The sequence below is a fragment of the Cupressus sempervirens genome, chromosome 3 (genome assembly GCF_028749045.1).
Source record: "Cupressus sempervirens isolate cs-2001-9-10 chromosome 3, ASM2874904v1, whole genome shotgun sequence".
Lineage (NCBI taxonomy): Eukaryota > Viridiplantae > Streptophyta > Pinopsida > Cupressales > Cupressaceae > Cupressus > Cupressus sempervirens.
In genome coordinates this window covers 22,611,606-22,624,640 of record NC_143120.1, presented here as the reverse complement: position 1 = coordinate 22,624,640, position 13,035 = coordinate 22,611,606, and the positions used below count along the sequence as shown (strand labels likewise).

At 34.7% G+C, this 13,035-nt stretch overlaps 1 pseudogene; it reads left to right on the top strand.

Moving 5' to 3' along the window:
- The window catches only part of LOC149564561 (DNA replication licensing factor MCM7-like), a 163,085-nt pseudogene extending 151,798 nt beyond the window's left edge, over positions 1–11,287 (top strand).
- Positions 11,288–13,035: the final 1,748 nt, after the last annotated feature.

Below are 13,035 nucleotides of genomic sequence, written 5' to 3'. Positions count from 1 at the left end.
TGGGCGGTTGCTCCATATTGTGCCCCTGTGTCAAAGATGAAGTATAAAAATGTTAGCCAAAAATTTATTGACTAAATGGTATGTTGGAGTCATTGATTAGAATTTGGTTTAATAGTATGTACCACCCCCATGATAGTAGCCTCGTTTGTATCTATGTGGTTCAAATTTTAATCAATAAGAAGCTCTTCCCCTGCACGTATTGATTTTATTGCACAGATGAATACACGATTTCCCTCGTGCGCCTCAAATATGCAATTGGGTTGCTTTATAGTTGACCCAGGTCGTGTACTATTTATAAAACCCACAATATTCCTTGTTGCTTTTGGCCTTCCATCAATGTATATAGCCACACTTTTAATTTGATTATTGTCTTGCTGTTGTATATAATTTGCTGAGAGGGCATACCTATGCATACATTTTTTTATATTTAACAATATGCATCCAACTTTTGTAATCGTAACATGGTCCAACATACTCCATCAATTCAGAAACTTTGTTGTAAGACACCTTTATGTCGTCCATAGAAAATAGGCCCAAACCATGTAGTGATGATGGCGCTTTGTGAAATATCCTCTCGTTAACACAAAAATTAGTGTTTATTGGAGGAAGTTCCTTGGGTACCCAATGTTTCTGTAGATGTTGGTACCTCAAGGGCACCTCGATGTCACCTTCTATCTCATCATCATAAGAACATGACCCCCCTTGAGCAAGGAAAAATTTCATGCATTTATTGAATTTCCTTCTAGTCCTTTGACCTCTAGTTAATCTCCCTGTTCTAGATAAACTGCATGTCTCACTTTCCTCTTCTATTCCTATATTTCCCTCACTCGAGGAAGACACTTCTGAAAAATACCTATTCGCTGGTACCTTCAAATGGGAGAGATCTTAGAAGACATCAATCTTACTATTGATAAATGTATTAAATAGACTGTCTATAAGGAGTATTGACTTATACCTATCGATCCATGAGACTGTGCGAGATGCTCCTAAAAGGGGTTCAATTTCCTGCAAATGTAATTCAATTATCGTGAGCATAATCACATCATAATCATAATCACATCCATCATTAGCATCACATAAAAATTAAAAACATTAAAAGGTACACAATAAAACACTTAAATTAGGCTCACATTATAAGCCTACTAGGGAAGTAGGCCTAGTGAAGGGCTAAAACTGGGTTTTTGTATCAGCTGATGAGTTGAGGGCTTAGTCACCTTGGGGACATGCTATTTGAAGTTGTTTGATGTGTGTGGAGGTGGAGGAAACACCTAGACTAAAGCCACTTGCATAACATTTTGAAATCAGTTAGATATTTTATATTAATTAAGATAACTGTAATTTCTTCCAAAACCCATTATAATAATTTTAAAATGGATTACTGGTTTCTTTTTACTTACCATGTAAATCCCATAGATCCAAATACATGTACTGAAATAGGTTTTCTAGTTTTAGTCTGTAAATCAACATACTGATACAATGTTATTCCTATTCTAAAATGAAATGTTAGAGATACTTGAATTATTAACCAACAAATTGGGTAAGCACTTATATTATGTTTTCCCTATGAATTTTATTCTAGGTACAACTCCCTTTTATAGATATTTAATGAATTCCCTTTTCTAAACTAAACACTTACAAATTCTTTTGACCTGAAAGAAAATAAGGCTCAATACATTCACGCATCAATATGTGTTTTAAATAGTTTTATTTAATTAATTTAGATTAATAGTTAATTTAGATTAGCAGTATTCTATTTGTAGTTGAAACTTGTAGCTTTTAAATAGATAATGAATAAACTATGTAGCCATATATATAAGACAAATATATTTCTATCAAGAAATGAATATTAAATAGATTAAGGATTGATGGCATACCTCTAAATTCCATCATCATCATCCTCGTCGTCATCATCCTCGTCGTCGTCGTCATCATCATCATCATCATCATCATCATTATCCTCATCATCATCATCCTCCTCGCCATCATCATCGTCGTCGTTGTTGTAATCGTCATCATCATCAACATCATCATCAACATCAACATCATCTTCATCATCATCATCAGTAGCAGCATCATCGTCATCATCTTCTTCTTCTTCTTCATGAAAATTTGTGTCAAGAGCATCATCCAATAACTGTCGATCGTGATCACCATCTACATCATCTTCTACTTCTTTGGTATCTTCTTCTTCCATCGCATTATACTTTATTGGCCTTCCTCTCGGTTCATGTCTAACAACAAATGACCATCCCAGTTTATGTGGAACCTCTGAGTAAAATACCTGCTCACATTGGCTTGGAAGAACATAAGGCTCATCCCCAACTGGCTCAAACGACCTTGTATTAACCATTGTAAATCCATTATCATGTTCAATAACAGTTCTATCAGGATCATATGGATTAAGTCATAGCCTGTACCATTTGACAATGAAGAGTACTAATTTGAAGGAACTAAAGTCACACTCAATTATCTCATCCAAAATTCCATAGTATCAATTTTCAGACTCTTGAGGATGTAAGTCGTTTCTAGATGAAATATTAGTCACTTGAAAGACTGCAGTTATTCCTGAATCACAAGTTTTCTTCATGTCATCCAACACTTTGACACAAAATTTCTGACCATTACAGAACATAGCCTTGTGGTGTTTAAACTGCAATAATATGTGAAACATATAAAAATTATTGTATCGTGAGTTGATAAACATACGGGTGATTAATAAATTTGTACGTACCTGGAAATCTCTTGAACCACATGCTAAATCTATTTTCCTTTGTGTAACATTGGAATCTCCATTACGATGAGCTTCTTTAACCAATGAAGATACACCTTCCCATGTTAATGTGCGACCAAAATGTTGACATCGTTCAATCCATACCGTCATCCAATCAAGATTGTTTGCAATATACAAATGTAGTGCATCCCACTCTCGAGCACCTGTACAAAAAAAAAAAATAGACAACTTACAACTGATTTATTTTGAAGATTAAGAAATAATTTATTACAATAACATCTTATAATTTATTACCTCTCACTTTCCTCAATGTACCTTTCCCCATCAAGTACTCCCCTTCTAATTTTTTAAAAGGCTTGAGATCCCAAATGCGATCTACATGGATATTTGATGCAAACTTAGGAAGATATTCAGTAATGTACACCATAGTCTAGTATACCATATATCCCTCTACCATAGAACCCTCAGGATGTGCTCTTCGTCGAACCAAAGCCTTCAAAGATTTCAAATGCCTCTCAACCATCCACATTGACCTAGTGTGTACAGGTCCACACAATTCAATCTCCTCAACTAGGTGTATGAGGTAGTGTTCTTGTGCATTGAAAAAAGTTGGAGGTAGACACTTTTGCATTTCACATAGTAAATGAGCAATTCTTCTCTTCCAATAGTTTATATCTTCTTTATGGATTTCTTTAGATGACAACCACCTACATTAAGAGATTCAAGTCACAAAAAATATATAGATATGAGACTTTACAAAATAATATACAATAGATTACATAGCAAGAAAAACAAATCATGAATATAATAAATATATACAACAAATTGAACAGATATTACTGCTTACCTAATGTATTTTCCAAGATTGTATATCACTTGTTTGATGTTATTGTTGAAGTGCTCTAGGAGAGATAGAGGAAGCACGTACTACAGTAATTATAAACCAATCATTTCATTGTTTTCTAACATAACATAACAAACAATTCACATAGTTTATGAATATATTGTAAATACAGAAGAACATAACTTACCTTGACGAAAGTATTCCAATCATACGTTTTGAGCCCTGGCCCAAATTCACTTTTTTTTTATATGAGATTGTTTATGTTCGCAGCAAATCCTGTGGGAAATCAAATTTTTTGTATGACTTCTTTTATGGCATCACTTTGCTGCTCTGTTAATAACCATGGAAGGGCACTTATATTAATCTGATCTCTATTGCTATTTGAGTGAATGAAATTTTTCAATGCATGATTGGATTCATGTATGTCATTACAAATTTTGACAATTTTTTCTTTGTCACGCCTTCCATCCAATATTTTCCACAATGTCTCTGTTATATTCTTTCCAATATACATAGTATCAAACAAATGCACAATTTGTAAGTGCTCATAGTAGGGAAACCTACTAAATTGTCTGGGATAGCTTTTTAGTCCCTTTGGAAGGCTTTTAGTATTTCCTTGACGACCTTCATGATCATCAATTACACAATTAGTCAACAAAAATCACAATAGAAATATATAAATTACAAACATAAACCATTAGGTGGAACGACATTACCTTGACGATTAATTCTATTATATTCCAACTTCCATAGGCGAGGTGTCATTCTTCATGGCTTTGATGTAGTCTCTTCTTTCCCATTGAAAAAGATGTTTTTCCGTACTTTGATACTTATGATTCCTGTGGAGGAAGTGTCTACACTCATCAAACACCTGCTTTCCTAAACTTTTTGAATGACGAGATTTCATCTTTGGACCACAAACTAGACATGCAAATTTTCCCTTTGTTTAAAGACCTACAAGATAATGATGTAATTGGATTATTAAATATGTTGATTTTTATAATTAGAATTATTGTGTGCAACTTGAATTCACTATAACATACCACAAAAATGTGTTAGCCCTAGGGCATCATGTATTGTCCATGCAAGTATTGCATGGAATTGAAATTGTCTTTGTCGTATTGGTCTAGACACGTCATACATAGTGACACCGTTCCATAACTCCACCAACTCGTCAATAAGAGGCTCAATATATACATTCATATCTTTTACTTGATATTTACCTACTTGAATGAACAGTAACATTACATAGTTATTGTGACCGTTTTACTACAAGATTTGTAAGTACATGTAAATTAATAACTATCAAATGATAAGATACCTGGAACAATCATTGCCAACATAATGTGCTCCCTCTTTATTGACATCCATGAAGGAATTTTATTGTTGATAACAAAAATAGGCCACACCGAGTAAACAGATCTCATCTCTCCAAATGGATTGACACCGTCCGCTGCCAATGAAAGCCTGAGATTACGAGGTTCTTCTTTGAAGTGTTGCCACTTTTCCTCTATGTGCATAAATGTTGAACCATCCACAGGGATTCGAATAATGTCATCTCAACTTCTATTGCGTGCATGATAATCCATAAATTGAGCCAAGCTACTACACTTGAATAATTGTCGCATCCGTGGAATAATGGGGGTGTAACGAAGAAACTTTTGAGGCACCTTTTTTGTTAGTCGATCTGTTCGATATCTACTCGTATGACATACAGGGCATTGTGTTGCAAATTCATGTTCTTTATAATATATGATATGATCATTGGGACAAGCATGTATTGCTTCATACTCCATTCCAATATCTTTCATAACAACAGTTAATTCTCGATATGAGCGAGGTAGAATATTTGATGATGGTAACAGAAACTCGCCTATCAATCTACAACAAAAAATATAATTTGTTAATATAAACAATATTAGTGGTACATTATTCACCCTTTGTTAACTATAAAGACATATATGACATACCTTAACATACGTGACATTGTTATGTTGGATAAACCATTCATAACCTTCAAGTTCAACAACAACAATACAGCACAGAGAAGAGTTGTTTGGGAGTCTTTGTATACGGGCTTGTATGCCATTTGAAGTAGAGGTACATCAAGGCTATCATCATCATCATGATTAGATACACTTGGACTAGATGTGTCATGGATCAATGTATTTATACCATCTTCTTCAATTGTGTTTTCTGGCACATGATCATCATCTTCCATGGGATCATTATCTTCACCTTGGATATTTGCACCTCCATGTTCCTCCACTTCGAAAACCATATTATTTGAATTGTTGTGGTTCATATCATGTACTTCCCTGGGAAGATCAACCTATATAAAATTGATTAACATAAATAAACCATGATCATCAACTCATCATCAAGTGATTTCATATGTATATAAATTGTTAAAATGATGTAATGAACGACTTACCAGTGGATGATAGTCATGCCCCTCTTCAATGTGACCATTCTCCCTACAATGTCTCTTAACTGTTTTGATTAGCAGTCTTCTACGGTTTAAGCCCTTACAAATATTGCAAGGACAATAACATTTTCCATCACCTTTTCCTTTCAAGTTAGACCACAATCTAGCGATTGTCTCCCTATTTTGTTCTTCACTTATATTATCCGACATGATCGTTCTTTGCAGGAAGCAAAAATTGGGCTATGAAAACTTCGATCTACTGCAACTTTCAAAAACTAAGCAAAACTATCAAAAGTACACAAATCTTCTTAGACCTAGCTAAATACTTTAATATTTTAAAAATACTTTCTTTGACTTTATTCCTAAGATTATTTGTAAAACTTTGACCAACCGCCTGAAGGTCTTATATCAAGAGACCTTACAACATTAAGCCACTAAAAGCAATTTCAAAACATATAAGCTAAAAGTCTAGTTAAAATATACATTAGAATTTTAAAAAAAACAATTTTCATACCCGAGTGCGCGGCTATAACTCGTGCAACGGCCTTCTCGCTTAGCTGTAGAAGCTCTCCAGCAATCAAATTATACAAACTACAAGGCCTAACAAAAATTTCAAAACATATAAGCTACAAGTCTAGTTAAAATATACATTAGATTAGATTCAACAATAGCAAGCAATGTTATTCAGAATTAGATTCAACAAACCTTAGCAGTGTAAATAGCCATCTCCTCTAAACTGGACTCCAAACATGAGGGGGCATTCACATACTCTTCCCCTAAAGGTATCCTGAAGAACAAAAGCCACTATTCTTGAGTTTGTGAATTGCACCTCGAGATGAATGAAGCTTGAAAGGAATAATCATTGTTTTCATACATTTAAATCAGGATGTAATATTTATTCATAAGTATATACCTTGCAAGCACTTAAAATTGTTGTTATATGTGTTGCGGGAAAAGAAGAAGTTTATACTTATGTGTACAGACGCACTTCCTGTATGCGATCCAAAGCTCGAATGTTATCAAGTGTGTCCAATGATGGGGAGAGACCTCCATGCAAGCAGAAGATCTGCAATGAAACAAAAGAAAAGAAAATTTTCTTATAGTAAGAACAAGTTTGTTATGCTGCATAGGGTACCAACAAAATAGTGTATAATATATTTTTCTTTACCTGGATTTCAATTCAGCATGAGAGCCTTTAATAGAAAAGTCAATTTGATAACATATATATAATTTTGCCATAACTAGATTTTATTTTGACCAGGTTGGGCTAGGTGATCTTGTGGAGATCTCTGGAATATTTCTTCCTATGCCTTACACAGGCTTTCGATCCATGCAAGTAGGTTTGGTGGCTAATACATACCTGGAAACGATGTCAATTACTCATTTCAAGAAAAGATACGAGGAGTGAGTTTTAGCTTTTCATATGTCATTAAATTTTCTCTTTCTTGTTTTGTAAGGACTTCTATTTTTCCAGACATGATCCTCATTTCATATAAGAAATACCATTAGTGAAGCTATATCACACTTTATGCTAGGACCAATAGGGAAATAGTAAAAATAGATTTGATCAAATGTCAAAATCATTCCTAATAGAAAAAGTGATTACATTTTTAGGCAGCAGGATGGTTTAACTACTATATTCATTAATAACTGAAAAATTGTTTACAAGGCTTGTATATGAGCTAACCTTGGTTATTGACACATTAACATCAGCTATAATGACATTAAGCAGTATTTTTGAATTACTTAAACTTCTCTTGGCCTAGTATTTTGGTGGCCTGGTATTTTGGTGGAAACATTTGCTTGCTGATTTGAAGGCTAATAGGTCTATTAGTATGGCAGCTTAAACTTGCATGGACTAATTTAGTTGTCTTGATAGGGTTCAAACTTAGATATTGATCGTATTGTTTTTGCATGTTGCAAATTTTGATAATAAGCTCGAGACATTGAAAATTCTCAAACTTGATCCAAATTTTGATAATAAGCTCGTGACATTGAAAAGTCTCAAACTTGATATGAGACTGGTTCTGACAGATCTCAACTTTTCATAATGAGCTTGTTATTTTGATAAATCTCAATCAGTGACTAGTTTTGCCCATTGCTGCAATTTGAAAAAATGACCAAACATCATTATCCAGTATGAGTAGCCAGCATGATTCTAGAGTAACTCTGTATTATCAGTGAAGAAAATATCAAAAATCACAAATTGGGTACAACCAGTATGTTATGGAGGGACATGTATCCAGTTAAATTTGCCACACAAGTTATCTAAATAGCCTTAAATAATTGGAGTAAATTAACAAGAACCAACATCATCATATTGTAATAGGTCAACAAATCAGTTTGATTAACTCCTTCCCTATCTTGTAAATGGAAGCATATTAAAAGTTCCTTCTTCCTCAATTCTCCCATCCTTTCTTGTCCCCACTTTTCTTCCTCCTGCCCTTCTGCACCCTGCAACCGCTTCTTAGGTTTGCCCATGTAAAACCTCTCCTCATCCATGCTCTGTTATAAGCTCTGTTTATCTTTATGCTCTACTTTTGAAGAACGATCAGGTTTGACACTTTTGAAAATCTCTCTGCCCCTACCAAGACCATTGTGGGTTTGTGATCCATGTCCTGCTGCTCTTCAACTACTTCCTTGCACTCAAGCTTCTTGGGCATTTCAGTAACTATTTTTTTTTCCACCAAATAAAGATGAGGGAAATCCTTCCTCTGTGAAGTTGCTTGTTTTTGTTTTCTCTTCCTGGCACAATCTGTGGCCACGTGCTCTGTTTGAAAACATTTTCTGTTGTTTCGTCATAATCCAGCAGTTGCACCTAAATGCCTTTTTCAATTTTCAAATATGGATCTGTTGGATGAGCTTTTGCCATATCCATCTCAACTAGAATGCAAGCACAAATGGTATGAAGGATGCCTAAAGAGTCTTTGTCCATGTCTAAAAATCTAGCCACGGTGTTAGATGCCAAAAAGCCTCAAAAGAGGAAGATAAACTAGTATTGCAGGGAGTGAGTTAGAAGTCTAACCAGATATCTTGTCGAAGGATTCAGTGAGAAGGTTAAAAGGTGGGTACCAAGGATTCAACAATAATAGATGCTTATCCTCTTAGCTCCATTGATGCTCACACAAAAATTTCTTCCCGTCTCACATATCCACCTCAAAAATCTCTCATGTCCAAGGGTAAAGTTGCATATCTCCTTCCAGAAAGGAGCTCCAACTTCGATATATATTTGTTCAGTTCACCAAGGCCTGGCCAAAAACCTTTGAATCTCACTATCAATTCCATCTCTATAAAAAGATTTTTGCAATTTAATCAAACACATTTGCCAAACCATTGAGATTTAGTACTTGCATAAGAAATCAATCTGTATTTGGACTAGGTCTATGATTCCAAGAACTATAATTGTACTTTTTTTCATAAGATGGAGCCTGTGAATTGTTGTCGAGCACACAAGTCAATAGTCACGTGGCCTTTCATTGGAACATTTTGGTAGATATTAATTGGTAGTAAGCTTCTATGATTTATGTAACTATAATCTTGTGTTATATCTTACCGATTTACCTTTTTTTTTTTAATATTGTTTATTCCTTTGCACTCTAGGTATGTTCTGCAAGGTGATGAACAAGAACAAATCAAAAGGCTAGCTGAGGATTGGGACATTTACAACAAGCTTGCACGTTCTTTCGCTCCAGAAATATTTGGTCATGAGGATGTTAAGAAAGCTCTATTGCTTCTATTTGTGGGTGCTCCTACTAAGAAACTGAAGGATGGTATGAAGGTATGATTGATGAATTTCAAATGGTAGCATCCCTGTAAGTTAAGATTATGAACTGTTCATTATTACAACTGATGGATTTCTATTATATTTCATGTATTCTTGGCTAGATAAGTTACCCTTGTTTTTGATGCAGTAGGTGTGACCTTAATAGTACAACTAGTTGTAGCTAGAGCCAAATATCTACCGACTCACATCAATTCTAATTGTTTCTACTCAAGGAATTGTATAGCTAATTTTCATTGAATTCATAGATTAGGGGAGATTTTCATGTCTACTTGATGGGAGATCCTGGAGTAGCAAAAAGTTAGCTGTTGAAACACATGGTCAGTGTGGTACCTCCTAGAGTTTACACCACTGGGCGAGGAAGCAACGGTGTAGGTCTCACAGCTGCTATTCAAAGGGACCCAGTTACAAATGAGATGGTTCTTGAGAGTGGTGCCCTGGTATGAGTAATTCAATGTATTGACCTATTAATGGCATTGTAATTGTGGGTTGGGATGTTAGTCAAATGTTCTGTAAGGCTGATCATGGAAGGCGTAGCTAATATCTGTATTTGGTACATATAGAGCTGCTGAAGTAACATTTCAATTTTTTGTGGGATGAATCAGGTTCTTGCAGATATGGGTATATGTGTTATTGATGAATTTGACAAAATGGATGAGACAAACCGTACTGCTATTCATAAAGTGATGGAGCAGCAGACTGTGAGTATTGCAAAGGCAGGCATAACAACCTCTTTAAATGCAAGAACTGCAGTTCTAGCTGCTGCTAATCCTGCCTAGTATGAATTGAATCATTGATCTCTAATCTGGTTTAATGTCAAAATGAATTGCTAAATCTTAGACTCTCGAAACCTTCAAGCCAGTGTGAAGGGTATTTATGCTCAAATTCTATAAGAATGAGGGATTATTAATTTGAACTGCTGAATACATTTCATACCATTTCCAAATTAGCAGCATATTGAGTGACAAATTTGTTACAGTTTTTCCCCTTTTGATTGCTTCAATTTTTTTTCTTGTGATCTGACACTTGTAACTGCGATAGGGGTCAGTATGATCTCTGGAGAACTCCCGTAGAAAATATCAATCTTCCTTCGGCACTGCTTTCCCGTTTTGACTTAATGTGGCTGATACTTGACAAAGCTGACATGGATAGTGATTTGGAAATGGCTAGACATGTCTTATATGTGCACCAAAAGTGCAAGCCACCTCCTTTGGGTTTTTCTCCTCTTGATTCATCCATACTGAGGTGAGTAATTGACTGATCCTTAGATTCTAATTCTTCAACTTACATACTATAATTTTGAATGCATTAATTACATTCTCACGAGTTATTTTCACCAGGGCATATATAGCAGCTGCAAGAAGAACAGTGCCTTCTGTACCCAAAGATTTAACAGAGTACATTGCTAGTGCATATGCTGCCATGAGGCAAGAGGAAGCACAGAGTGATGCGCCACATTCTTACACAACAGCAAGAACACTTTTAAGCATTCTTCGAATCTAAATGGTACTAAGATTCTAATAAATAGTACATTTGTGTAACCATATCACTTTTAAGCATTCTTCGAATCTCAATGGTACTAAGATTCTAATAAATAGTACATTTCTGTAACCATTTACAGTCTCTAAGATGACATTGTTTTTTTAATTTATGTTCATATACTTAAATAAGTTGATTTTTGGGTTTGTACATCATGACCTTTTTCCAAGACAAGAAGATTATGAAAGAAAATTGAAAGAGTGAGCTTATACAAGTTGTCTACCTATCCAGATTTTTCGGTCTTCCTGTATCTATTCATCTCTAGCTCATTCTTGCAATTTTCTACCATTATCGTTATATTCTAACTTTCATTGTGTATGTTACTAAATTATATTGATTTTCGAAAGATTTCAACAGTTCCATAAAATATATTAATAGGTCAAATATCCTTGATGATTATTACACATCTAAGATCTTTGACTGTACCATTATTATAACATCATATTGAATCCAGCTGTATAAAGGTAAGCTCTATGCATACGAAGGAGGATAAATGCATTTGTCATAGAAAAAGACAAGTCACTAAAAATAAGTGATAGTTTTCATAAAGGTCTATATTGGTTGCAGGAAATAGGAACAAATAGAAAGAATGTGTATATGCATGAATTTTCAATGTATTGAGGAGCTTTACCTTTGCTACTTACATTTTCCATGTATATGCATGAATTTTCAATGCCCCGGCCCTCTCAATGCTACCGAAGTGATCTCCCGCGCACGCGCCTTTCCTTTCACAAGAACCCTGTGTCGCGCGATTTCATGCAAATGAGGGTTTTTCGCTTTTTTTTTTTCTCTTATATCCCACTGGTGTCACAATTGCGACAGAATCGGGCTAAAATTGAAAAAAAAAAGCCAAAAACACATTACCTTTTCTTGCCATCGCAAATTAACGTCGCAAATTGAGGTCTAATGTATTAGTGATTTTAGATAAGGGAGAGGAAAATATTCAAAAATTTGATAATCAAAATTTAAGGTATGAGAGTGAAGGAGAAGGAGCGGCGTTAGAAAGAGATTGCATGATAGAAAGAAATCCTTACACTCAACTCTTCACTAAAGTTATTATTCAATTCCTGGCAATGCAACTGGACCAATTTTTCTATTGTGCTCAGATGTAATAAGCACCTTTAAAAGCATCTCTAAATATACATGTTTAGAAGGAAATATAAAGAGATACTATTTAGAAGGAAAATAAATAAATACTTACATAGCCCTTGAAGAAAATCTCAAAGCTAGGGCATGAAAACAAAATTGTAAAACAAGGGAACAAATATCACAAGGGCACAACATTGGAACAAAATTGTAGAGCAAGGGCACAACAAAAAAATTATAGAGTAAGGGAATGATAATGAAATACAGAGATCACAAGGGCATGACAATGAAATCTCAAAGCAAGGGCATGACAGTGAAATCATAGAGCAAGGTCACGACAATGAAATGTAGAGATCACAACAACGAAATCGTAGAGCAAGGGCAAAAAAATGAAATGAAGAGATCACAATAATAAAATATATCGATGACAAGGGTAGGACAACGTTCAAATATCTCAACCCTCATTTGGATCTCACCACCATCTTTCATGTGCAACTCTCCACAATCAAAACAAATGGGGAATGATTTATGGCATTATTATTTTTTATTATACTCACGCAAGCATCACAATTATGATGCCAATGTCAATATTGTGATGATGTTGGAGATAATTGTAAAAGAAAAAA